Source organism: Bufo bufo, chromosome 6 (assembly GCF_905171765.1).
Source record: "Bufo bufo chromosome 6, aBufBuf1.1, whole genome shotgun sequence".
Lineage (NCBI taxonomy): Eukaryota > Metazoa > Chordata > Amphibia > Anura > Bufonidae > Bufo > Bufo bufo.
In genome coordinates, this window is record NC_053394.1 from 388,624,846 (window position 1) to 388,651,571 (window position 26,726).

A 26,726-nucleotide genomic window follows, 5' to 3' on the forward strand; every position below is an offset into this window, starting at 1 on the left:
ATGAATTCCTCCTGACCTTCAACCTCCACAGGTGGAGGAGGTTTTTTAACCGGAACCACTGGTGACACATATCTCCACTGGTGACACATATCTCTTAAGCAACGACTTATGAAACACATCATGTATACGAAAGGAGTCGGGTAGCTTAAGTCTAAAAGGACACTGGGTTAACAACCTCAATAATATTGTATGGTCCAATGAAACGCGGAGAGAATTTCCTAGAACACTGTTTCAAAGCAAGATTCTGAGTCGACAACCACACCTTATTGCAGAGTGCAAAATTGACCCCCTTGGAACGTCTCTTATTGGCATGTTTACACTGGGTTTCCTGGGCCTTTTCCAGGTTCGTTTGAACCTGTGCCCAGACTGTGCACAGTCTAGAGGTAAAAGAATCTGCCTGCGGGTTGAGTGAGGATACAGAGGGACTAGAACAAAAGCAAGGATGCAAACCACTGTTACAAAAAAAAGGAGACACCCGCGTGGAAGAATTAACTCGATTGTTAATAGCGAACTCTGCCAACGGGAGGTATTTCACCCATAAGATCGCGTAATTTAATGTGTGGTTCCACCTGAACCGTGGCAGGAGCAAGAATGGGGGGAGTTCGGACGGTCTCCTGAACCTGTAGTCTCTCCCCAAGTTCCTGTACTATTTGAGCAAGACCCTGCACATGTTCGGTGAGGCTCTGTAGGGGGTCCATGCTAAATTAAGGCCTGTGATTCTGTCACGGGGTAGCGTCACGGGTATAAAGATAGAGCGGAGGTGCACCCCCTGAGCTGCCACCCGGTTCCCTGTCCCTGCCTACTTGCACCACCCGCCCTAGGTGATGGGGCGCAACTGGGAAACAGTCCCTGACCTGAGCAAGTGCAAGCAAGTGTTCCACATCTAAAGTGATAAAGTAAATAAAACAAAACAGTAGTATAACAGTAATGAAGCAAATAGCAACATTATTAACAATGTGAAGGTTGAAGGCTTCTTCAGCGAAGGGGAAAGATGGGTTTGACCCAAGGTAAAGTTCTTGCTATTTTTGGGACCAAAGAAGATAGGAAGCAAAGACTTCAGGAGGGGTGGGGAAGGGGGAGAAGGAGGGGAGGAAAGGAGGGATTGGGACGAGAGCCTATGAATGTAGAGACATTGGTATCACATGTATAATCTTAACTATAAGAGTGAGTGAGAATTAAAAGGTGGACCCGGTTATCTTACTGGGGGTCATGTTGCCGCTGCGGTGCTTCGTGCAGTGTCGCTTCGGAGTAGAAGATTTCTCCCGGGGGTCATCTTAGTGAGGTCCGGTAGAGAGGTGATTTCAAACACCGCATCCCAATTTGCTATGTCCAGTGGAGAAATCTCCTGTCACGGGTAAGGAAGTGCACCTCCTAAACTGCCACCCTCAATCCTGTCCCTGCCTATTTGCACCACCGGCTCTAGGTGACGGGGCGCAACTGGGCGACGGTCCCTGACCTACGTAAGTGTAGAGCAGAGCGAACAGAGAAAGAGAGGAAACAAAAGGGAATAATGTTGTCCTTTGAGGGTGAGAATGGTGCGGGCGGCACCTCTCCCCAAAATACTGCTAGAAAGCGTAATAGGAAAATCAAAGGGGCAGTAACATTTAAAACATGATATTTATTGGTATGACTAAAACATATATAGTCCCCTTACAAACAAAAACAGACAGACACAGTCGGGACCTGGGTGCATGTGAGCCGCTAGATGTGCGGGTCGCGGTACACAGAGTCCCTAGGGCGAGCCCTTTATTAAGGCTGTGTGGACCCCAAGGGTCAAGAGGAGCCACAATTGGTGCTGAGAAACACCCCAGCGTGGACGTCCTGAATACCAATTGGAGAACAGGTAAATGCCCAGTCGGGGTGAAAAATAAGGGTAGATCTTACCGGTAAAAAGTCAAACCATGCGTGTATCCAGCGGACACAGGAGACAACCGGAAATAAGTTCTTTCCCAGCACGTGGATAAGGTGTTCCTATGCGGGGGAGGGGTTCTTCATAGGTTAGGTCATGCCTATTCAAGGGCCGCAGGGAGATAAACTGTCCCTGTTGTACCCTGCTTGACCTACTATGACCCTAGTATCCTAACACGGGATCCGTGCCCCGCAAGGGGTGGTCCCGTCCGGAACCTAACCCTGGTAACAGGTCCCTATGAGACCCTGCCAGGGTGATGAATAGGACACCTAATCTAGTGACACTAGAATAAATGATGGCAGAACCGTGGATATAAAGGAGGTATGTTCAAGTGACCCTACGCGTTTCTTCAATGGAACATACACGGAAAAAATAGTACTACAGACAACCCCTAGAATCGTCAGGGGACGGGGGTTAGTACTAGTAGCTGCTGCCTAAACCACTTAGTGTCAGTGAAGTACTACTGAGCACGAGTGGAGAAGGGCAGACTGAAATGCATCATTTAGAAAGCTTAGTCTATTTGCACTAAGAAAAACCTCATAACCACATAAGGAACTATGCTTATGTTAGGCAGTTGGGAGGGAGGTGCTGGCTACCTCTAACCACTTAATGATAAGTAACGTGGTTAGTTTGTATCTAGAGTGCGTATGGCAGAGTCCAGGTACATCTGAAACACACAAAAAAAGAGTTACAAGACGCCCTATAAAAAAAGAGGTACAAGACAGTAGTTTATAGGGCGTCTTGTACCTCTTTTTTGTGTTAGGATACTAGGGTCATAGTAGGTCAAGCAGGGTACAACAGGGACAGTTTATCTCCCTGCGGCCCTTGAATAGGCATGACCTAACCTATGAAGAACCCCTCCCCTGCATAGGAACACCTTATCCACGTGCTGGGAAAGAACTTATTTCCGGTTGTCTCCTGTGTCCGCTGGATACACGCATGGTTTGACTTTTTACCGGTAAGATCTACCCTTATTTTTCACCCTGACTGGGCATTTACCTGTTCTCCAATTGGTATTCAGGACGTCCACGCTGGGGTGTTTCTCAGCACCAATTGTGGCTCCTCTTGACCCTTGGGGTCCACACAGCCTTAATAAAGGGCTCGCCCTAGGGACTCTGTGTACCGCGACCCGCTCCTCTAGCGGCTCACATGCACCCAGGTCCCGACTGTGTCTGTCTGTTTTTGTTTGTAAGGGGACTATATATATGTTTTAGTCATACCAATAAATATCATGTTTTAAATGTTACTGCCCCTTTGATTTTCCTTCTCAGAGAAAGAGAGGAACAGACAGCCAAGGCAGAAGGCAATACACAAGACTAAGGCAAACGGATAGACAGGGAGGTAGATAAGACAACAGTACCCAGTGATGGGAAAGGCAATGGCGGGTCAACTAGCCGAGGTCGGTCCGGGAGGTCACGTCAATACAAGGGATGAGGCAGGAGACGAAATCCGAGAACAAGCCAAGGTCAAAGCCGAGAGATAGCGTAGGTACCAGGGGGGCGGGCAAAGCGAGGTCAGAAAACAAACAAGGTCAATACCAGAGGTCAAGTAGGAAGCAATAATAATAGTACACACAGCCCTAGAGATGAAAATCACAGGCAACCCGTAGCCAGCAGGCCGCCTGTATTTATAGTGGGGAGTGAGGGTCATGTGACGTGGCCAGCGTCACATGAACGACAGACAGACAAGTCGAGCACCGAGTGATCAGCTCGGCGCTCAAGGCAGACCTAGGAGCAGGGAGCCTCCCAGCTAGCAAAGCCGCCCTGGGATCGAGGCCAAACAGAGATCCTCGCTTCCGAAGCTAAGCAGCAGGTCTGCGGCTGATGGGAGACCGAGTGCTCCTTCCGCGCCCCGTTACATCTCCATAATAGAAAATGCTTCTTGCAGATCAATGTATGAGGCAATCTTAATCTGTCTTCCAGAGTACTTGAAGGCTAGGCCAAAGGGAAAGTTCCATCTATAGGGGATCTGCGAAGATGATCCGTAAGGGGTTTAAGGATTCTCCTCTTTTTCAGGGTAATAGGAGAAAGGTCCTGATATATTGAGATAGAGGATTCGCCATAGGTGATGTTATTTGATGCTCTGGCTGCATTGAGGATTTTTTCTTTATCCATATAATTCAGAAATCGACAGATAATGTCCCTGGGTGGTTCAGAGTCCTTTGGTTTCTGTCTAAGGGCTCTATGGGCCCTTTCTATGATCATAGGAGATGAGTCGCTATTTTCCGAGAGGGATTCAGCAATTCGTTTAATGGTGGACATGAGTTCTCCATTAGGCACTGTTTCAGGTATGCCTCTGAACCGGACATTATTCCTCCAGCCTCTGTTTTCCTAATTCTCCGTAGCTGCATATAGAGAATTTATATGTTGATGGCAGGAGGCGAGGGATTGGGCAACCGCTGAGCAGTGTTCCAGGGCGGCCTGTTGAGTAGCTTCCAGGGATTCTACCCTATGGCCTTGTGGTAATATGAACAGTGCTGGAAGGTGTGTTGTCCCACTTCAGGTACCTCATATGGGTGAGACAGATAAAATCCAGAGAGCGGTAGTAGTCTCAGCAAAGCATAGTTTGCTGAGACATTTCTGTATACATTTTCTGGGTTGGATTTTACTTGGACTGGTGGCTAGGCTTGGTAGAGGGAGTTCCCAGTCCACAATCTTCCAGTACGGGTTTTCCTTTCTACCTGAGGTGATCGCAGGTGAGGCCTGCTGTAATAAGGCTGGCATAAAGCACCTCAGAGTAGGTCAGTCTGAGGAGGGAGAGCGAGACTGTTTTGTGAAGCAGAGGCTCTGTGTGTGGTCTCAGTCAGGAGGACTGAGGGGCCACAAGGCTTTGAATAGCCTGAGGTTTGGAGGACCTAGCGACACCTAGAGAACGAGGGTTGCACGCCCAGCGTCTGGAAGACTACTGGGCCACACTCCCCCAAAAGGTACTGGAGTTGCCACAGCCTGGAGGCTGCAGTATTGATGTTGTCTGAGGAAAGCCACATATGTTGTCCATGTGTGAACTGAGCTCTATGAGTGAGGTAGGGACGTATTTTGTTTAGGTAGCGCCTAGACGGGCAGGAGTTTATTTGTGTTTTAAGTGTTGGCGGTGCGGGAACCTCACCCCACCCAGTGATGTATAACTGGACTATCCTTTATAAGAAGAATAAATGCACAGTTTGGACATGAAAATCCGTTGTCTGGTGAGACATCTGTGAGTGTGACCCCCTGAAAAGAGACGATCCCTTACAGGCCCTATATGCTGAATTTCATGTGTCAGCACCGAAAGCTCCTGTTTGAGAGGAGACAGAGCTTCTGCCAGGGCTGGTTTTATGAATCGCCTGGACACATGTAAGGTGCGAGAGCTTTCTGACTCACCCCCGTCGCTGTCTCACTCGGACAGGCCACCTTCTGTATCTGTTAGAGAGCGCTCTTCTGCCAGCGCCATCTTGGTTTCTCTAGTCGCAGACGCTGCAGCCTGTTTCCTAAGGAATTTCTGCATACCAGCTCCCGGATTGAGTCCCTTCGGGATTACAGCAGGGTCAGTGGGTTTTTGTCCTCCGATTTTCACCATTTTGAAGTCTGTTAGCTAACATGAGCGGTTCCCGTTGCAATAAATTAGGCAGAGCTCAGCAAAGCATGTCTTCACAGCTCCGTTTTACAACTTTTTTTGCAATAAAACCCCTTGTTTAAAGAAAAATACTTTTGCATTGCCGCTTCCCAAAAGCCATAACTTTTTTCTTTTTCTTTCCTTGGAGTTGTGTGAGGACTTGATTTTTGCGGGGCGGCTTGTATTTTTCATTGGCGGCAACAGAGAATAAATAAGCAATTCTGTCTTTTTTTTTTTACGGCGTTCACCGTAGGGGATAATTTATGTGATATAAATGTAGTCCGGGTCGTTATGGACGTGCCAATACAAAACATATGGGGGAGAGTTGATTTTTTCAATTTGTTTCATTGAAAAGCGTATTTTCAATGGAAAAAAAGTGATATTTTTAAAAGGGATTTTTTTTATTGAATAAATGATTTTTTTTTTAATACCATTTATTAGTCCCACATGGGGACTATAACAGACAGCTTTTTAATTGATTTTAAAATGCAATGCATTATCCCTATAGTGCATTGCATTTTAAGGTCAGTACTATTCTGACATTGACCAACAGGCTGCGCCAGAGAGGAGCAGCCTGCCGGAAACTACTCAAGGCCGGTCTGGGGCCTACACGAGCCTCCAGGCAGCCTTCACATACATCGACACCCCGCGATTGCATTTACGGGGTGCCGATGGGAGACAGAGGGAGTCTGCTCCCTCTGTCAGCAAAGACCATGCGGCAGAGGCTTCTTTGCTCGCAGCATGTAAACTGTTAAACATCCTGGATCGGCACTCCTTCCAGTCCGGGCTGTTAGAACAGGGCCCGGCTCTCATGTGAGAGCTGAGCCCCCGTTCCCCGCTGCTCGGGAATGGCGGCCAAGCCTAAGGCCCCTTAGTGACTGCAGTAAAAAGGTGTATGGGTGGTCACTAAGGGGTTAATAACCCCATTGATCGCATGTCAAGGCACGTAGGTGAATTTATTTATGCACGTGTAAGAAATACAGATTGATACCGATTTTTTATAATTTTTAGGAAAATAATGTAAGCCATATATTGTATTGGTATCCTGTTCTCAGCAACTTCCTGGTAATTAGTGCCTAAACCTGTCCTCTCAAAGCCAGTGTGAGCAAGTACTGTCTATTGGGACAACGGGACATTAGAATATCAAAGGTACTGTAGTTGTCAATTATCTAAAGAATGGCTGACAATTGTCCAGTAGGTGGTCTTCAAAAGTTACCTGAAAATTGCTAGAAAACCATAAGGAACAACCAAAAAGATGTGTCCAAGCCATATTCTAGACAATGCTAGGACTGGCTGCTAAGGAAGGAAGGAGCGAAGCGGCAGAAGAGAGAAGGAGAAGAGAAAGTGCTACAGAAGAGGAAACCTGGAGGGGCCAGAGCAAAGACAGGGACTGGAGAGACATGAGAAGACCTCTGTATAGTAACTACACTGTACTGTAGAGGGATAGGAATTTGTGGTTTAGTTACCAAGTGGTCTTGGGAGTAACTTTTAGTAGTAATTATTAGTAATTGTTATTGTGTACAAGTCTCTCCGTATGTGATATTTATTTTTGTTCCTTCATACTTTCATATATACTCATCAATAATAATAATAATAATTATTATTATTATTATAATATCATTATTCCCATATTGCACAATATATTATGTATTTGTATAAGCAGAATCTTAGAGACCTCTCTGCCTTACTTAGTGGTCACTACTCACCTGGGCGGTTATCTGTAGGAATGTCCTCTGTACTCTGCTCATCACCCCTCACATATGTCTCTGTAGGATTAATATTGTTCAGATCTTCACCCGGATTCACAAGCTGTGAAATAAATATTGTAGAAGTCATCAGACGGTTGGAGAAGTCGTGTGGAAGGTTTTATATGACCTGAAAAGATCAGTAATTAGAATGAGGACCAAAAACGCCCGGACAGCAGGAGTTATCTGACCCAAATATCTGCAGGTCTCCTGTATAAATCCAATCTGATTGCTTCTTTATTCCAACCAGTTTGAATGCAGGGAGAGTAGCCCTTATATTCCATCCCTAACATTACATTGTGTGTATATAACATTACATTGTTTGCAGTGGCGTAGGGATCGCCATAGCAACCATAGCAGTGGCTAAGGGGCCCTACGCCACTGGGGGCCCGTCCGGGCCGCATTCATTTTTTTATTTTTTTATTTTTTATTAACACACACACAGACACTACACACAGGCAGTGGCGTAACTACCGGGGAAGCAGCTGCTTCGGGGCCCAGCGCCCCGGCAGCGTGTGTGACATGTGTGACAGTTTATTTTCAAGTTAGTTAAATATCGATTCTTGTCTTAATGTTCAGGGCCCCTTCACAGCAGCAGCGGCTGACCAGGCCCCCTCGCTAATGTGATCTAATCTTACTGTCTCCTAAAGTCTCCTGATGTGTCTGGGATTCGAACCCACAACCTCCAATGTATCAGTGGCAAAGCATTTACCCTCACAGCCATAAAGGCTGCATTGCAACTGATTGAAAAAATATGAGACTTCTACTGTTATAGCTGGCTACGTGTACATTTATACACATGACAGCTGCCCCAACACACCCAGCACTGCTATATCTCTATATGACAGCTGTCCCAGCACACTCAGCTCTGCTATATCTCTATATATGAGCAGCTGTCATGTGTATAGATGTACACTTAGCCAGCTATAACAGTAGAAGTCTCATATTTTTTCAGTCAGCAACAAGGCACCTCTTATGGTCTTGTGGTTAGGTGCTTTGCCTCTGATACAGAAGGTCGTGCGTTCGAATCCCAGCAGAAACTTTTCTGAAATACAAGCACTGACTCCATATATGGACATACAGGGCGGGACACAGGAAGAGGCTGCATCGCATCGCTGACATGGAGGTAAGTAGAAGTGTTTATTTATTTATTTTAATAACCGACTGTTACTGCCATGGGGGGAGCGGGGGGCACTTGATACTGGCACGTGGGGGGAGGGGGGTTGGCACCTGATACTGGCACCTTGGGGGGGGGGGGTTGGCACCTGATACTGGCACATGGGGGGGAGAGAGGCACCTGATACTGGCACATGGGGGGGAGAGGGGTTGGCACCTGATACTGGCACCTGGGGGGGAGGGGGGGGTTGGCACCTGATACTGGCACATGGGGGGGGGGAGAGGCACCTGATACTGGCACATGGGGGGGGAGAGGCATTTGATACTGGCACTTCTTTGTGGGGGGGGGGGGAGATGGCACTATGATACTGGGACATGGGGGGGGAGGAGAGAGGCACTTGATACTGACACCTGGGGGAGGGGGGGTTGGCACCTGATACTGGCACATGGGGGAGGGAGAGAGAGGCACCTGATACTGGCACATGGGGGGGGAGGGGGGTTGGCACCTGATACTGGCACCTGGGGGGGAGAGAGGCACCTGATACTGGCACATGGGGGGGAGAGGGGTTGGCACCTGATACTGGCATATGGGGGGGGGAGAGGCACTTGATACTGGCACTTTTTTTGTGGGGGGGGGAGATGGCACTATGATACTGGGACATGGGGGGGAGGAGAGAGGCACTTGATACTGGCATGTGGGGGGGGGGGTTGGCACTTGATACTGGCACATGGGTGGGTTTGGCACTATGATACTGGCACATGGGGGGGAGAGAGCCACTTGATACTGGCACTTTTTTTTGGGGGGGGGGGGGGAGATGGCACTATGATACTGGGACATGGGGGGGAAGAGAGAGGCACTTGATACTGGCACATGGGTGGGTTTGGCACTATGATACTGGCACATGGGGGGGAGAGGCACTTGATACTGGCACTTTTTTGGGGGGGGAGATGGCACTATGATACTGGGACATGGGGGGAAGAGAGAGGCACTTGATACTGGCACATGGGGGGGTTTGGCACTATGATACTGGCACATGGGGGTGGGAAGGAGAGAGGCGATTGATACTGGCACATGGGGGGGGGAGATGGCACTATGATACTGGGACATGTGGGGGGGGGAGAGAGGCACTTGATACTGGCACATGATGGGGGGCATCTATGGGGAAACTTACTGGCACATTATTGGGGGGCATTATGGGGGACACTAGGCCGGCAGCCTATCAGAGGCCGGACACTGAGGGGCATCTACTGGGGCATTTTATACTGGTACATTATGGGGGGCACTAGCAGGAAGGGGGGAGAGGAGCACTATGGGGGAATTTACTGGGGGCACTATATAGGGGTATTTTATACTGGGACATTATGGGGGCACTATGGGGACATTAGCTCAACTGGGGGCATTACAAGGGGGTATTTTTGCACTGTCACATTATAAGGAGAATTATTACTACTGGGGGGGGGGGGGGCATTATAGTGGGCTTTATTACTCCCCCATGGTATGACCCCCTAGTAGCAGCACCAGCCTCCCCCTGCTCTGCTATCCCTCTGCCCCTTCTCCAAATCCTTATTATGAAATCTTTCTCATTAGGATAAAGCACAACATCAGCTCCGCCGAGCCCCCGGCCAAGTGTTGAAGTGGTGTCCGAGATCCCCAGGGGTCAAGTAACTAAGTTTTCATATGAAATATGTTTATGTTATACACATATAGCATCCACTGTGCCACACAATATACAGTATACCGCTACACTGTGCCAAAGGAGTGGGGTTTACACAGGAGGAGGGAGGTGCGAAGCGCGCTGGAGGGGCCCTTACAAATATTTGCTGTGGGGCCCAGTCACTTCTAGTTACGCCCCTGATTGTTTGTGTACCTGTTGCCCTTGCTGGCCGCCCCAGGGCTGTGAAGCCGGTAAGCTAAAGTTCTTTCGATTCGTGGCTTATTTACCTCCTAGGCATGGTATAATCATCTGCTCTGCTGCAGCCAATGACTGGATTCAGGGGTAACATGTCCACAAGAAACACATCACCACTAAAGCCAGTCATTGGCTGCAGTAAAGCAGGTGACCATGCCTGTGCCGGCGAGGAAGCAAACAACATTTACTGGAAGATGGACACACAGGAGCTAGCACACATAACCAGAGCTGAGGGTAGCAGGTACGTATGACTCTTTTCATAGTAAAGGCTGCGGGCACATGTGAAAAGTTACTTATTCCTGAACAAACCCTTTAATGCTGTCTTCCTGTTCTACCTAGGAGTTTTGGGATGACTGCAGGCATGAAGAGACTGTACCTAGTATAAGGGACAGGAGAGAACACAGGAAAGGTGAGAACTGATTATCTATCACCATTAGAACACCCTGCTGATCACTGATTATAGTATAAGGACAGGAGAGAACACAAGAGCGATGAGGACTGATAAATAGGGATTATCTAGTGATGATAATCGGTCCTCACCTCTCCTGTGTTCTCTCCTGTCCTTATACTATATACAGTGATAAGCAGGATGTTCTGGAGGTATAGATAATCAGTTCTCCTGGTTTTTCAAGTCAAGATAACCACGCCCCGTTCCCTGTCCCTTCGCTGTGACTGACAGCCGGCAGTTCGGCTGGCTTTTCCGAACTCTCATGCATAAGCGATGTCAGTCACAGCGAAGGGGCAGGGAAGGGGGCGTAGTTATCTTGACTTGAAGCAAGGAGGCCGCTGCCCCCTTGACTTCAAGCATGTCTAGAGAAGCGCGCAAACAGGGAATAAAATAAAGTTTTCTGAGCTTTTACCTCATCTGCCTTCAGGAAGAAAATGATCGACGGAAACACGCTGCTGGCTACTTTCAGGTACTGCTGGCGGCTTGGGATTGTTTTTTTTAGAAATGACAAGTTCACTTTAAGGATCAGGCCGTTTTTTGTAAATTTGACGTGTCACTTTATGTGGTAATAACTTTAAAAAGCTTTTACTTATCCAGGCCATTCTGAGATTGTACTTCATGACAGTGGTAAATTTTAGTAAAAATGTTAAATTTTTATTTATAAAACAAATACCGAAAATTTACCCACAATTTGGAAAAATTAGCAAATTTCCAAATTTATATTTCAAATTTATAATAAATAGTAATACCTCCATAAATAGTTATTATTTTACATTCCTCATATGTCTACTTTATGTTTGGATCATTTTGTGAATGCCATTTTATTTTTTGGGGACGTTAGAATGCTTAGAAGTTTAGAAGCAAATCTTGAAATTTTCACGAAAATTACCAAAACCCACTTTTTAAGGACCAGTTCAGGTCTGAAGTCACTTTGTGAGTGTTATGCTTGGCCATAGACTGCATTCCGTCATAGAATTCCGTTATATTCTGTTATAATGGAATCCATTAAACGATTCGTCCACTGCCCAGACGCCAAACCCGAACCTGTAAAGTTCGGGTTCGCTCATCCCTATCCATCAGAAAAGAAATAAAAAAGCTGCGTGCCCCTGTAGGTGTCCTAATAACTCTTTAGTGGAACAAAATAAGGACATAGATACAATCCATATACAATACAATAAAGTAGTGGTGAAAACATGACTGTGCGTCACTATTAGACTTAGTTCACACTTCACTTATTTTGTCAGCCCAAAGCAGGTGCAGGTCAAACCCACAGAACAGGTGCAGATTTATTCATGATACCTAATCCGAGAGTAGGCTTGGCTCCTGAATTTGACTCACAAAAATCGATGGAAATAACTGAAGAGTGAATTCAGCCTTACAGGTCAATGTTAGCGACAGGTCTAATTTATTGGCGTGGACTTAACCGTGCAGTGGCCCAATATTCAAGTAGTGGCCCCATGACAGTGGAGAGAGTGTCAGCAGTATGGCTGTGTTCACTGTATATTTTTCTGATCCAACAGAAGAAATGCCATAAAAGCAGATCATGTAGTTTGAGCATCCAATTTCAAACAGTATTTGGTCAGCATTTGATCGGTATTTGTAAGGTAAAAACAGGAGTGGGTCCAAAACAGAGAACATGTGCTGGAAATATATGTATGTCTTCTGTGTTTTGGACCCACCCCCGATTTTGGCTTCCAAATCATGATCAAATCCTGATGCATAATACTGACCGTGTGATAGATGCCCTATTCTCAATTTGCATGAGTTTTGGCCATTTGCCTCTGAAATCGGTTTTCTTTAGATGAAAAAGAAGTCTGTATGTAGGTGTCACGGCGGGGATTGGGGAAAACTCCCCATCGTACAATGTTAGAAATAAAGGGGAAGCAGCTAGGCCAGGACGCCGGAATCAGGAAGCAGGTCACCTCCTAAAGCGTCCCTAATCCTCACCCTAACTCCTCACCATATGAGGGGACCTGGATGGTAGGACGGCTCATACCAGGATACCTTTGGCCCTGAGTCGCCCTGATAATCCCTCTCATAGGAGCAGAGGAGAGACAACCTGTTCTTCCAAGACACAAAAGGACAGGAGTCTCAAATGGCCTAGATGCAGGGAAAAGAAAGAGACTGTATACAGTAACTAGAACGGCAGGTAAGCACACAGAAACACACTTACCTGACGCAGCTACCATGACTGGAACCCGTGCATAAGTACAGGAGCCCACACACCAAATAGGACACTGTACAAACAACACCACACACAGGTATCCAGCACACCAGATACTGCCTAGACCCCATGCCGCAAGGTGCACGGCAGCGCTGCATACAGGCTTATGATTCCACCTCCTCCGGAGTAAACCAGCCCCCTTCCGGAGGTAGACAAGGGAATGTCTAGCATACATGCTGGGCAACACCAACAACATCCCAGACATGTATCAACAAACTAGAAATAATAATAAATCCCCAAATCAAACCCTCACCAAACAGACAACAGATAAGGTAGGGAAAGGACAAGGAGAAGAAAGAGGGATGACATCGCAGATGACATCGATTTCCTACAAGGTGGCCCTCAAGTAATTGGCACATAGAACACCCTGGACTGGAGCAGAGCTCCAGCACCAACGACAACTGACTCCACCCAGGGAGCCACAGGTAATAAAACCCAAGTGACCACACCCAACCAGGGAGTTAACCCTTCCAGCACCAGACAGAGGGAGGATACCACTAAAAGGGGAAGTGCACACACCAGCCAACAAGTAACACATTACCACAGGCAACAGCATGTTAGGCAACCATGTCACGGCGCACACAGCAAAAGCCGAGACACTGCCACGACATACCATAACAGCAACACGTTGCCACCGGCAACAACATGCGTGGCATAAGTGTCACAGTGCACACAGAAAAGGCTGAGACAGTAGGACTTTAATGGCCTCTATCACACGGTCAGTATTTGGTCAGTTTTTTTAAAATCAGTATTTGGACAGTAATCGTAAGGCAAAAACAGGAGTGGGTCAAAAACAGAAAACATGATATTTACATGACTTCTGTGTTTTGGACCCACTCCTGCTTTTGGATTCCAAATCACAATCAAATCCTGATGCAAAATATTAACTGTCTGATAAAGGCCTTATGGACACTCAAACAACAGAACAGGTTATTATTTTCTTATTATTTTCCTGTTCTTCTGGCGGATCAGAAGAACGGAAAAATAAACGGCGATGTCAAACATGGACACTAGTGTCACAAAGTGGTGAGGGTGGCAACAGCATGAAGAGTAACAATAGTGACCCCGGGACAGAGTGAGGGTGGCAACAGCATGTGGAGTCAACATAGTGGCCCAGTCATAGAGTGGGGAGGTGGGGGGACAAGTAACAGCAGCAGACGTGTGGCATCAGGCAGATGACAGCATCAGAATAGTGTCAGCAGCACCTGGGCAGAAGTAATGGGCCATTTGTCACAATGTTCTGGTTTGGCAGCACAATAGTCAGATCATTACTGCCAGAATGATCTAGTCTGTTGTATCAGGCACCAGTGTCTGGAAATACTGGTTGATCCAGGCCTGATTCATCTTTATAAGGTTAGGTTATAAAGTGATATACACCACTTTTCTGGCGTTTATCGGTCACAGATTGCAACCTGTGACTTTTCCATGCTCACGTCAAGTCTAAAAAAAAAAAAAGGCTTGGCATGGGCGGAGACAGGTATAGCGTCAGGTCAGTCTAATTTATAATTTTTGACGACTGTGTTAGGAAGTTGGCTTAAATTTAGACTGATGGTGGATGCACTGAAATTATGTAGAGACCAGTGCCTTTATATAACTTCGGCAGATCCACCGCCAGGGCAAGGGGTTATTAAGACCGATCCACCGGATTAATCTTTATAAAGGTTAATCTCTCTACATTTTTTGTTGAAAGGCGAGTTCTCTTTGGGGTAACTATGCCATCCATTGCACCAAACACTCCCTCTGATGCCATATTACTGCATAAGCAGTAAAGTTTCCCCAGGGCAAACTTGGCCAGTTGCTACCACAATTAAATTTTAGCAGCCCAGTAATCCAGGGGATCATCGATCTGGGGTGACAGGTTACACTCCAAGTATGCTACCACCTGTGGTTCAGGTTCTGCTCCATGTCCTGCTGCTGCTGGGTGGTTTCTTCAGTAGGTGGGTGAAGAAAAGTGCTCATTAGAGACTCAAGACTTAAGTTGCTACTGATGGAGCTGGTGCTGTTCCTGCCACCCACTCCACTCCAGGAGCCATGGCAGTGGAGCCTGAGCTCAGAGGTTCCCCCCAGTTAGACCTTTGCAAGGATGGGCGATGGCACGCGTAGGCAGCAACCAAACAAATACAAAGGAAGTCTCGATAGCAGTTAAGTTTTTCATCACTCTCAGAAGGTGTAACATTGGTAGTGAGGGTCTAACATTGTGGAGAGCCAGTAGTCATCCCTCTGCCAAATGATAATAATGCGGCTGTCACTATGCAAGTAACTCAGCATGCACCTGCCCATTTGCGCAAGGGACTCCCTGCCTCCTTTTCCACTGCATACTGCCATGGTCTGTTGGAGTCATCTACATTCTCTTTGTTGTCGCCATCTAGTTCCTCATGCTCCTTCTACTCCTCTACTGTTTCTTGGGCAGATAAACCACCGAGTTCTGTATAGAATTTCTGGGTGTTTATGTCCTCTTCCTCCTCCTCCTCCTGTGCCAGTTCAGCCTCCACAAGGCACAGGTGGCTGTGAGAGGTAAGACGCCACGTCTTATGTCCCCCTAGCCAGTCAGATTTATCAGCATCCCCTCCAGGATGTGAAGGAGTGGAATGACCTTCTTGATCCCTTAGTCCTGGCGACTGACAAATAAAGTGGCTCTCCAAAGGGCCTGAGAAAAACGGCAGGTGTCACGCATGAAGCTGCCACTGTCTAAGGTCAAAGTTACACCGCGGAGTAGTCTTGTTCATCTGCCTCATCTAGAAATCAGTAACGGGTTTCCTCTGCTAATACAGTCTGTCCAACATGCCAACATGTAGAGGGTGGAGTTCCAACACGTGTAAACGTTGCATATGAGGTGATGTAGGGGAATAACATTCTGCCTTTGCAGCTCAAGGAGGGCATGTTTTGCACAGCAAGTGGCTGAAGTGCATGCACAGTTTCTGGACATTTGTAACAGCTCTTGCAGTTCAGTGGAAGACATGAGGAACTGAATGACAATGAGATTGAAGATGTGCGCCAGGACAGGGTGCATGGGTCAGTCCTCCCTGACGCTGTACAGACAGAATGTTCTTCCCGTGACCATGGCTCTTATCTCCAGTTGGCGAGAAGACAGCCAAGATTCAATTTCTTGGTTGAGTTCCTCCCCAGTGTGACTACAGAACTGCACAAACAAGTAGGGTGGTGGTATGCTGGAGGACCACTACGAACTGTGCCTACAGTGGAGGCTGAGGACAAGGTGGAGGATGAGGAGGCAGAGGAGGACATTGACGCAGAAATCCCACGATTACAACACAGAGGCGGCATTGTCATCACCTGTTACCTGGAACCACATTTACCCAGTGGGCTGTAAACGACATATATTGTCCTTGATCATAGTTACAACTCCAAACGTCAGCATTTACGTGAACTGTACCAGACACTGACAGGTTGAAGGACTGGCCCACCTTCTGCTCAACATACGTGTGCAGGACTGGTACAGCTTTTTTAGAGAAGTAATGACAGCTTGGGACACTCCACCTTGGGTGGGCACAAGCCATCAGTTCTTTGAAATGTTCAGAGCCCACCATATGGAATTGTAGTACCAGCATCTTAGCCAGGTGCCCGTTAAGCTTCTGCGCCATTGGATGAGGAGCAATAGACGAAGGGAAGGAACTACAGGTTCTTTCTGCTGAAGTTGAGGATCCCTGGCTGCCGGAGAAGGCGTGCGGGTTGCTGGGAGATGCAGTGCATCAGGCTGTACAACTACATTAGTGCCATGTTTTTGCCAGGCCACTTTATGGCGAAGTTCCATGTGTTGATGCAGGGTCATGGTGGCAACATTAACACCCTGACCGTACTTCATCTTCTGCTCACATATCCTGCATACCACCACTCTAACATCCTCCAGCAAATTCCCACACTGCCAAGTATGGCATTGTACCCCCAACACTCCGTGCTGACTGCCTGCCGCTATCTTTATAAACCCCCGCACCACATTAAAAGGTAGACTCCTGAGTAGCAGGCAGTCTACCCCGGCGTGTTTTTTTCCAGATCTCCCACTGCTTCCACCCTGCTGGCTCATCGGCACGCTGCCACCCTGCTGCTGTCTCACAGGCCTGCTGCCACCCTCACCCCTTGATGCTCATGAGGTCCCCTCTCTTCAACAGGCTCCCACATGCGATCGGCTACAACATCATCCACTAATGTCTGTTCGGCACTTATGTCACCCTCACCAGTCTCATGGTGATGTCCCTGACATCTCACAACACGTGCTCCTACCCGACTGTCACCTTTGCTAGTTGCACACCTATTGTAGGATGCAGCAGACCTCTCCTCCAAGTCTGTGGTGGCCTGTAGCTCTCACTAATCTTGTCCTCACTGAAAAGTGGAGGACCACCAGCAGCATGCATTATTTCCCGAGCAGAAGGAGGAGCACAAGAAAGAGACAGTTGCAGGGAAGACGAGGGCACAGAGATTGTTCCTGGGCCATGCCAACTAAGTGTGGTGACAGAGGAACCCACCGATTCCTTTGTGTATCTCTTGTCACCTGAGATGATGCTGAAGAGTGAGTCAACCATTCCGGTACAGCTGGATTGTTAGTCAAAACGCGACCGCTGGATGACAGTGGTAGTTCTTGCCTCTTGCTGCAGCTGCTACCACCACCCCTTCTGCTGCTACTTGTGCTGGCTACTGCATCATTTTTGCCACTGCTCGTTCCTTTTGAGGGCCCAGGCAACTGTCTATTGGCCATATTGTACAGTAACTAAATCAGTAATGTAGCAGATTAAGTATGAATGGTGCTGCAAGTGTACTAGATGAACAAAGCTGTTGAGACTAAGTCGGATGCACAGTACGTCTATGTACAATATAACAGAACAGATTATGTATATATGTTGCAGCAGATGAACTATATAAACATGCCTTTATATTAGTCCGCCTGTTGACACTGAGTCTGATGCACAGTAAGTCTATGTATAACAGAACAGATTAAGAATAAATGGTACAGCAGTGGAACAAGATGCACAGGGCGATTACAAAGAGAATGCACTGTCCCTGCAGTCTCCCTATGCTCTCCCTACAGTGTGTAAAAACTCCTTCGACGATCTCCCTACTCTCCCTATGCTCAGTTCACAATAAAATGGTGAAGACAGGGCAGGATGAGGCTTTTATAGGGCAGTCACATCACAGAGGTGGCTATCTGCTGATTAGCTGGCTGCACAGCATTAAGGGTCGTATTGCGTTCCTGGGCTTCTTACTTTTACTTTGTAACATGTGTAGCAATTTTATAAAAAAGTATTATCTATCACCACTAGAACACCTTGCTTATCACTGTTTATAGTAAAAGGACAGGAGAAGTGCGAACTGATTGCGATTATATTATATGATTATTATTACTATTATTAGTACCTTCCAAAAGCCACTGTACCTTTTATTAACAAACGCTGCACGACTAGATTTATCGCATGCATCATTCAGGGAGAATGTGTTATTTCTCCCAAACACAAAGCAGCCACAATGTTCCTGCAATTGTCTCTGACCACCTTGCCCAGTTGGAGTTAGGTGAGGAGACGGCCAGCGCGGTTGTTTGCTGCTTGATGTCCTTTAGAAAGTATTTGGCTATGTGGCTACTATCACCGGAGATCAGCTCTAAAACAGCATGGCAACGCTTTACATGATAGGAGAAGGGGGAGAGGGAGCGATGTTCTGCCCCTGCTTCTGTTTGGGACAGAAGGATATCCATGGAGGAGGCCCTAAGTGTCTGGTGTCAGAACAAACGTGGACCTGTCAATAGGACCGGGCCCCTTCTTGCTACAGTTCTGCCCTCACTGCAAAAACATTGATTAATGGATGTAAAAGGCATAAACTGTTCCAGTCCATAACCATTGCTCCAGGTGTCCATTGTGTGCACCTTGCTGCACAGCTAGGAATTGCAAGGAGTGGCCTACATTCAACGCCACTTGAGTACAATTTTTTTTTTTTAAATGCAGCTACTGTATATAACTTCTAGTGAGGCTGAGCACATGCCATTAGTCCCTCTAAAGGCCAACAGAATCCACAAAGTGGTACCACAGAGACTGCACCACAGCAAACTTGTGCAAGCAGAGTGTTTCTTGGCGACACATTCCATTATCGATGTGTCACGGCTGTATGTGAGCAACAATAGTATACACAGTAAAAGAGCTACTGACCGGACCCAAACTAGGGAGGATAAGGGTGACCCCTGTCAGACACTCAAAGCTCTCCCTATTCTGCTAAAGCACATGCCCGGATCCAAATGGCGGAACGAGGCATGCCACGTGCCTAAGACTGATGACCACTGTAACCCCTACAATAGTGGAAGGGGCTACGGCCACCGGTGCCCCTACTCAGTATATGGAGGGAAACCGTGGCCACTCAGATCCAGTCAGAAAATAATCAGGTACACAACAATGTCTGTACACTTAGCTGAAGGTGTTGCAGCCGCAGAGAAGACGGATCCAAGGACAGCTGGCAATATCCGGAGTGCTTGCTGCAGCAGAACACAGGTCCAGTGAACTGATAGCTACAAGTGAAGATACTAAGCAAGAGCTACAACTGAAATGAGAACTATAATCCACGCCCTACAATAGGAGGAGGGGTGATATAAAGAGAGGGAAATCAAACGCATGAGGAACAGCTGGGAGGAAGGAAACCAAAGTAAACAGAGCAGTGAGAACCTCCTCCCAGCTCTAGTATTGACATCATCACAGGGGTGGAGAAACAGAGCTGTGAGAACGTCCAAAGCTTGGTAGTGACACGATGGCTGATGGTGGGACAAAAAAGGAGGAGGCATAGTCTGAGCAGGAGAAGCAGTAACTGATGATGACTTGGACCAGTCGTGCACGTGGATGCCGCCTGGCTGCCACAAAGGAGAGCGGGAGAAGGAGGAATCTCCTTGTTGTGGTAGCTGGCAGACACCTCTGTCACTCCCATGGCTTATTGTAATCTGGCAGATCTTGCACAGGGCATTGCTTTTGTTTTCCAGGCACCATGGAGAAAAACTGCCAGACAGGAGATACTTGCGCACTCCACACAGAGCTAGCTGCAGCCGAGCTTTTAGGTCTGGCACGTTTTTCAGCCTGCAACCACAGTATCATCAGCATCACCAGTTCCCAAGCTGGCCCTGGCAGATTTTGTTTTTTTGGGAGGTTCTAACTGCATGTTGCCTTCACTCTGTATTGCTGCCACTGCCACCATCCTCTTCCTCTGATGTTACCTTCTTCTCAGCACCCTGATCTAGCTCCCAGATCCTGTCCAACACCAATCATTGTAATAGTCCTCAACCTCCCCGCCATGAAAACTGTGATATGTCATCATGTGCTTCCTAGCATCCTCCAGATTACTGCTTTTTACTTGCTTGAGTTCACTGCTGCTACCACTGCCCCCTACCACCACGCAGTGCAAGCTACCAGGTGCCCACTACTCCTACCACACAAACACAGATATGCATGAAGTGCCCCCTCCTCCCCCGAATCTCTCCTCATGGTAGTCTAACGCTGAGAAATCTAGTCCACAATACCCATCCTTAATATTAGGAGCAGGGAGAACTGTGGCCAACTACTACTCCTGTCAGGTACTGATACTGCTGGTACTACATACATTCTGACTCTGGGAGGACGAGGCATGGGTCTTTCATTTTGCACTCTTCTATTTATCAGACCATATTATTATGAGGGCCTATAATGAAAAGTCAGGGTTTGGTACAGACAGATTATTTAAACAGAACAAGCAAATGGCAAATGTGTTTTTTGTAATTTAAAGACAGTTAAATGTCTCTCCACTTCTACAAACACACTCCATACTGGTATTGACAATTTACTTTGGAAGACTGCAGTGAAATGTCTTAGAACTATGCGTTTAATATCAGTGTAAAGCAATGAAAACGGTGTACTAAAATGTCTTTGAAACACACAGTCTGATGTACTAATATGTCCACCAACACAATATACGCCTCCTGAGAAAGCGGAGGAGCGAAACGTGCGTCAGGGTGCGCTCTCTGCCAGACCTGTGTTTGTTCCATTTGTGCCTCCTATCAACTCTAGGTAATATGTTATAGTATTCTCTTCCTTTTTAAAGTCTATTACTACTATTGTTGTCCCTCCATACTGCTTATGGGCTAGCTATAGGTGCTGTTATTTGACCCTTTTCTCTGGCTCCAATTTTTCAGTTGTTGTATGTTTATCTGTGGGGGTTGGAGGCTTGTACGTGTATTGGGGGTAGGGTTTAGATTGCCTGCTTTGTGCAGCATACACTGTTTCCCTATTCCTCTTTTGGATTTTTTGATTTATTTACCCAGAGTCTGGTGGCTGAGCTGCTTATCGCAGCGCTTGCCTGCACTGCTGCTACTCATTTCATCATGGTCTATGGTCTGTTGTTATATATATTACTGAATAAAATATTTGTGTTATAATTGTACATGTGTGCCTTCTGTCTCAATTGGTTGTGTGGCACAATATAACAATGCAGCATTTGTTGTAAAAGGTCTTTGGATATAAAATTGGTGTTGTTGCTGTAACACATTTCTTGGGGCCCCCGGCCCCCTGACAGAACATATTGTGAAAATGCTAATGACCACTTCCATTATAGAAGCGGTCATTAGCATGCAGGAGGCACAGGAAGGTGAGAACAGCGTATTGCTAGCTATACTCACCTTCCCTGGTCTTCTTCCGGCCCCACGCTGTGTCCTGACATGTAGACGGTCAGGATGTAGTGCAGGTAGATGTGCACGATGATCTGACGCTGTGCGCTGTCAGGTCACAGTACAGCGTAGCATGAAGAAGACCAGGGAGGGTAAGTGAATCTGCCAAGTGGCAGCGCTGTCCGGAGTTGGAGAGGCAAATTTTAATTTTTTTCACTTATTTTTAAATGTCTGATTGGGGTCTAATCTGAGGCTGGGGGTCTGATCTGAGGCTGGGGGTCTTACTGGGGGTCTGATCTGAGGGTCTGATCTGAGGCTAGGGAGGGTCTGATGGGGTCTGATCTAAGGCTGGAGAGGGTCTGATAAGGGTCTGATCTGAGGCTGATGTATAGGAAAAGCAAATACGTCCCACGGCGCGAATTACCATCAGCCAGTCACCAGGATAAAGAAAGGAGTCTTTTATTGCAGCGATACAACGCGTTTCAGGGAATGACTCCCCTTCATCAGGTACAAAGAAGGTGCAGCTTCTTTGTACCTGATGAAGGGGAGTCATTCCCTGAAACGCGTTGTATCGCTGCAATAAAAGACTCCTTTCTTTATCCTGGTGACTGGTTGATGGTAATTCGTGCCGTGGGACGTATTTGCTTTTCCTGTATTAATCATCTTCTTGGGGACTCCAGGCATCTCCACTCAGAAGATTCTCTGTGATCCCGTGGCTGCAGACCATCATATCCAGGCGTCCAGGCTTACCACACAAACTCTCATTAGTGTTGTGCCTATATTTGCACAACCACGTAAGGTGAGCCTTGCAAGTAATTTCTCTTTACAATTTTGCACTCACAGAATTACCCTATGGTGCGCACATCTGTTTTTTTTTTTTTACAGTTTTACCCAGCCTGCTATATCGCTGAGGCTGATGTAGGATGGGGGGGGTCTGATAGGAGGGGGACTGGAGACTGATGGAGGTGGGGAGCAGATCAGATGCTGAGAAAGGGACAGGCAGGGACATTTGCAAAGAAAGAGGCAGGGACAGTGAAAGCTGGGTGAACCCCTCTTTTGACCCTTCTGGCTTTAGCTTGGCTGCCATTAATAACAAATAGAGAACTAAATATATAACATTCTCAACTTAAAAATTAGACTGCTATATGTGATCAAAGTGGCGCCTGTACTATTTGTAATATATAGCGCAGGAGCCATTTTGTGCTGCAAAAATATAGCGCTCTAGATTTTTTTTATTGATGCTAAATTTCTGTAACTTACCCCTAAGTCACTTATATATTAGTCAAATTTTTTTGTTGAGAATTTTGTATGGCCCCTGAACGATGTTAAAAATATCCATATGGCCCTCGGCAGCAAAAAGGTTCTCCACCCCTGCTGTAAGGGGGTGCAGTCGCTACTGGGCCTAGGAGCCTGAGGGGGCCCAAAGACCCTTGTGCCACATAAGAAGACACCGGTACTATACAAAGTTCATGCAAGTCAAGTTACAACTCTGGCTGGAGGGAAGGAGAATTTGGCATGGGGCAGGGGATGCAATTTCAATTTTCGCCTCAGGCAGTACGAATGCTATGTGCTTACCTGCCCCTGGCCACAAAGCACTGAGGGAAGGGGGACCAAGCTGAACTCTTGCACCAGGGCACATGAGCCTTTAGCTACACCCCTGAATATTATATTATACTCTATGCCAGTGTTTCCCAACCAGTGTGCCTCCAGCTGTTGCAAAACTACAACTCCCAGCATGCCCGGACAGCCTTTGGCTGTGCGGGCATGCTGGGAGTTGTAGTTTTGCAACAGCTGGAGGCACACTGGTTGGGAAACACTGCTCTATGCAAGTAAGAAGGATGACTTGCATCTACATGTGCTAGAATATAATCTGTGGTATGATCTTGGTACTGCCATTCTGACAGTAAGGAGACACCAGGAGACTGCAGCCTAGACTACAAAACCTTTGAAGATAATGATGCATTTATCTCCTGATGTTCATGTTCAAGCTGACAATCCGGGCACAACTTTGGTTGACCATTTATACTATTGAATGGTCCCGGCCTAAGACCTCTCAGAAAACTGGTGTGCCACTCTTGTGCAACCACAAAAGATCTGCAGCAGTTGATAGAGACGGCCACCTTAAAAGTCTATACAGGCAGAAAATAGTGAGATGATCCAGACATGTAACATCTATAGTCAGCTGTAATCCTGCCATCTCCATCTTTCTCATTATACAACGATAAATCATATAATACTGGTGGATAAAACAAGACTGAAGACAAGATCTTCACAGTCTTCTACAGATCATAGGGGACATTTCATGAGACCTTATCTCTATCTACCTGATCATCCTGTGGGACACTGTGATGTTCTTCTAACACATCCTGTAGAAGAATAGGACTGGGACATCTCTCCGGTGTTCTCATCTCTTCCTTATCTGTAAGAAACACACCCAGTGACTGAATTCATTCCTTACATACAGGTAATGGGAGGACGTGTGTATTTAGTCATGTCTATTACCTGGTGATATGAGGGTCTGGTGATCCTCCATCATGATGTCCTTATATCCATCTACCTGATAATCCTGTGGGACATAGTGATGTTCTTCTGAATTATCCTGTAGAAGAAGAGGACTGGGACATCTCTCGGGTGTTGTTCTCTCTTCCATAACTGTAGGTGTTGCAGAATCAGGATTAGATAGGATGGTCAGCCATGTTGTCTTAGGTATACATCTTGGGGCACATTTTAAGACCTGTGTTTTAGGCGCAGGTCTTAGCAAAGCCCTAAGCTGGCAGTGGTTCCGACAAAGTTATGAAGAGGCTTCTACATAACTTCAGGGCTTCCAGCACCAGTTCTAAATGTAAGACAGCTTCCAAGTTATCTTACATTTAGACCCTTTTCTACACCCAAAACATTTGTAGAAAATGGTAAATGAGACAGGCCTTCCGTCCCGTTCCCTTCTCCGCCCGCTCCACACCGACAAATGTAGACCCGCTGCCCCCATTGCACCGACATCTGTGCATGAAATACGTCTAATTTAGGCTTATTTCAGAATAGTAAAGGACCCCCCTTGTTTTTACACCTCAAAAAGGAGCTTAGCTAAAGAGTTAATCACCATTTTGAAGTGAATACTGAGTACTTTTAGTACTAACTACTTTTGCTGGGAAAATAGAGGCCTTTACACTCACCTAAAGAATTATTAGGAACACCTGTTCTATTTCTCATTAATGCAATTATCCAGTCAACCAATCACATGGCAGTTGCTTCAATGCATTTAGGGGGGTGGTCCTGGTCAAGACAATCTCCTGAACTCCAAACTGAATGTCAGAATGGGAAAGAAAGGTGATTTAAGCAATTTTGAGCGTGGCATGGTTCTTGGTGCCAGACGGGCCGGTCTGAGTATTTCACAATCTGCTCAGTTACTGGGATTTTCACGCACAACCATTTCTAGGGTTTACAAAGAATGGTGTGAAAAGGGAAAAACATCCAGTATGCGGCAGTCCTGTGGGCAAAAATGCCTTGTGGATGCTAGAGGTCAGAGGAGAATGGGCCGACTGATTCAAGCTGATAGAAGAGCAACGTTGACTGAAATAACCACTCGTTACAACCAAGGTATGCAGCAAAGCATTTGTGAAGCCACAACACGCACAACCTTGAGGCGGATGGGCTACAACAGCAGAAGACCCCACCGGGTACCACTCATCTCCACTACAAATAAGAAAAAGAGGCTACAATTTGCACGAGCTCACCAAAATTGGACTGTTGAAGACTGGAAAAATGTTGCCTGGTCTGATGAGTCTCGATTTCTGTTGAGACATTTAAATGGTAGAGTCCGAATTTGGCGTAAACAGAATGAGAACATGTATCCATCCTCTGATGGCTACTTCCAGCAGGATAATGCACCATGTCACAAAGCTCGAATCATTTCAAATTGGTTTCTTGAACATGACAATGAGTTCACTGTACTAAAATGGCCCCCACAGTCACCAGATCTCAACCCAATAGAGCATCTTTGGGATGTGGTGGAACGGGAGCTTCGTGCCCTGGATGTGCATCCCTCAAATCTCCATCAACTGCAAGATGCTATCCTATCAATATGGGCCAACATTTCTAAAGAATGCTATCAGCACCTTGTTGAATCAATGCCACGTAGAATTAAGGCAGTTCTGAAGGCAAAAGGGGGTCCAACACCGTATTAGTATGGTGTTCCTAATAATTATTTAGGTGAGTGTAGGTAATCGATTAAAGATGTTATGATGGAATGGTGACCTTTAGAAAGTAGATAATATTTGCACTAGAAGTGGAAGCCTTGGCCAAAATAAATTTATTTGTCTATTAAAACTAACCATTTGCATGTTTATGATCAGGATTGATCCTCGGTGTTGGACCGGTGATAAATGAAAGAGCCGATCTTGTCTTTATGGACCATGGGGCTCTTTGGAAAGAAAAATGGAGATTGGTACTTGAATTGGAGAGGATTATTGGAAGGCCCCAGGAACAAGTCATTTATGCAACAAGAGATCGTGACAAGGAACTTTTATCCAATTAGAAGTTGTTGTCGGTGTAACTTGTGTAGATCTATGGTTACGTATGATAATGATGGAAAGATGGATCTGTGTGTAAACCACTGAAGTCTACGTACAGAGACACACTGCGGAAAACTGGAATTAAAATAGTAATTATTCCTTTGTTCTCTGAGGTATAAAGGACGGTGTCCAGGACTTATAACAGAGCGCTGCCTTTTACCACGGCTGTAATTCAATTCCATTTACCTCTTATGCATAATCTCGTACATTTACATAGACTTCTATGAGGTCTTGCTGCCTCTTCAGATTTCCATCAGAGATTTTAAGCCAAAACAAGGTGAAACTCTAAACACAGAACAGGTACAGAGTTCCCCTATACCTTAGTCTGTGGAGGTCCAAATCCTGGTTTTGGCTCACAATCACTAATGGAAATCACTGACAAAACACTGATGTGTGAATGAGGCTTAAACAAAAGAATCTTCGGAAGAAGTTGCTTTAAAATAGCTTGGTGTTGTTGTGGCCAATTTCCAACATTAGTAAACACATCCAGTGACTGAATTCATCCCTTACATACAGATAATGAGAAGACATGTGTATTTAGTCATGTCTATTACCTGGTGATGTGAGAGGCCGGGGATCCTCCATCATGACGTCCTTGTAC

The 26,726-nt window shown here is 46.5% G+C and overlaps 1 long non-coding RNA gene and 1 pseudogene across 1 annotated transcript; both read right to left on the reverse strand.

The window, feature by feature from the left end:
- The window catches only part of LOC121003527, a 1,246,211-nt pseudogene that overhangs the window by 1,078,180 nt on the left and 141,305 nt on the right, over window positions 1–26,726 (reverse strand).
- Window positions 7,278–26,725, reverse strand: LOC121003624. Its single transcript, XR_005779565.1, has 3 exons — window positions 26,680–26,725; window positions 24,115–24,209; window positions 7,278–7,309 (listed from the first exon to the last, which is right to left on the reverse strand). It is a non-coding gene; the product is annotated as an uncharacterized LOC121003624 (long non-coding RNA).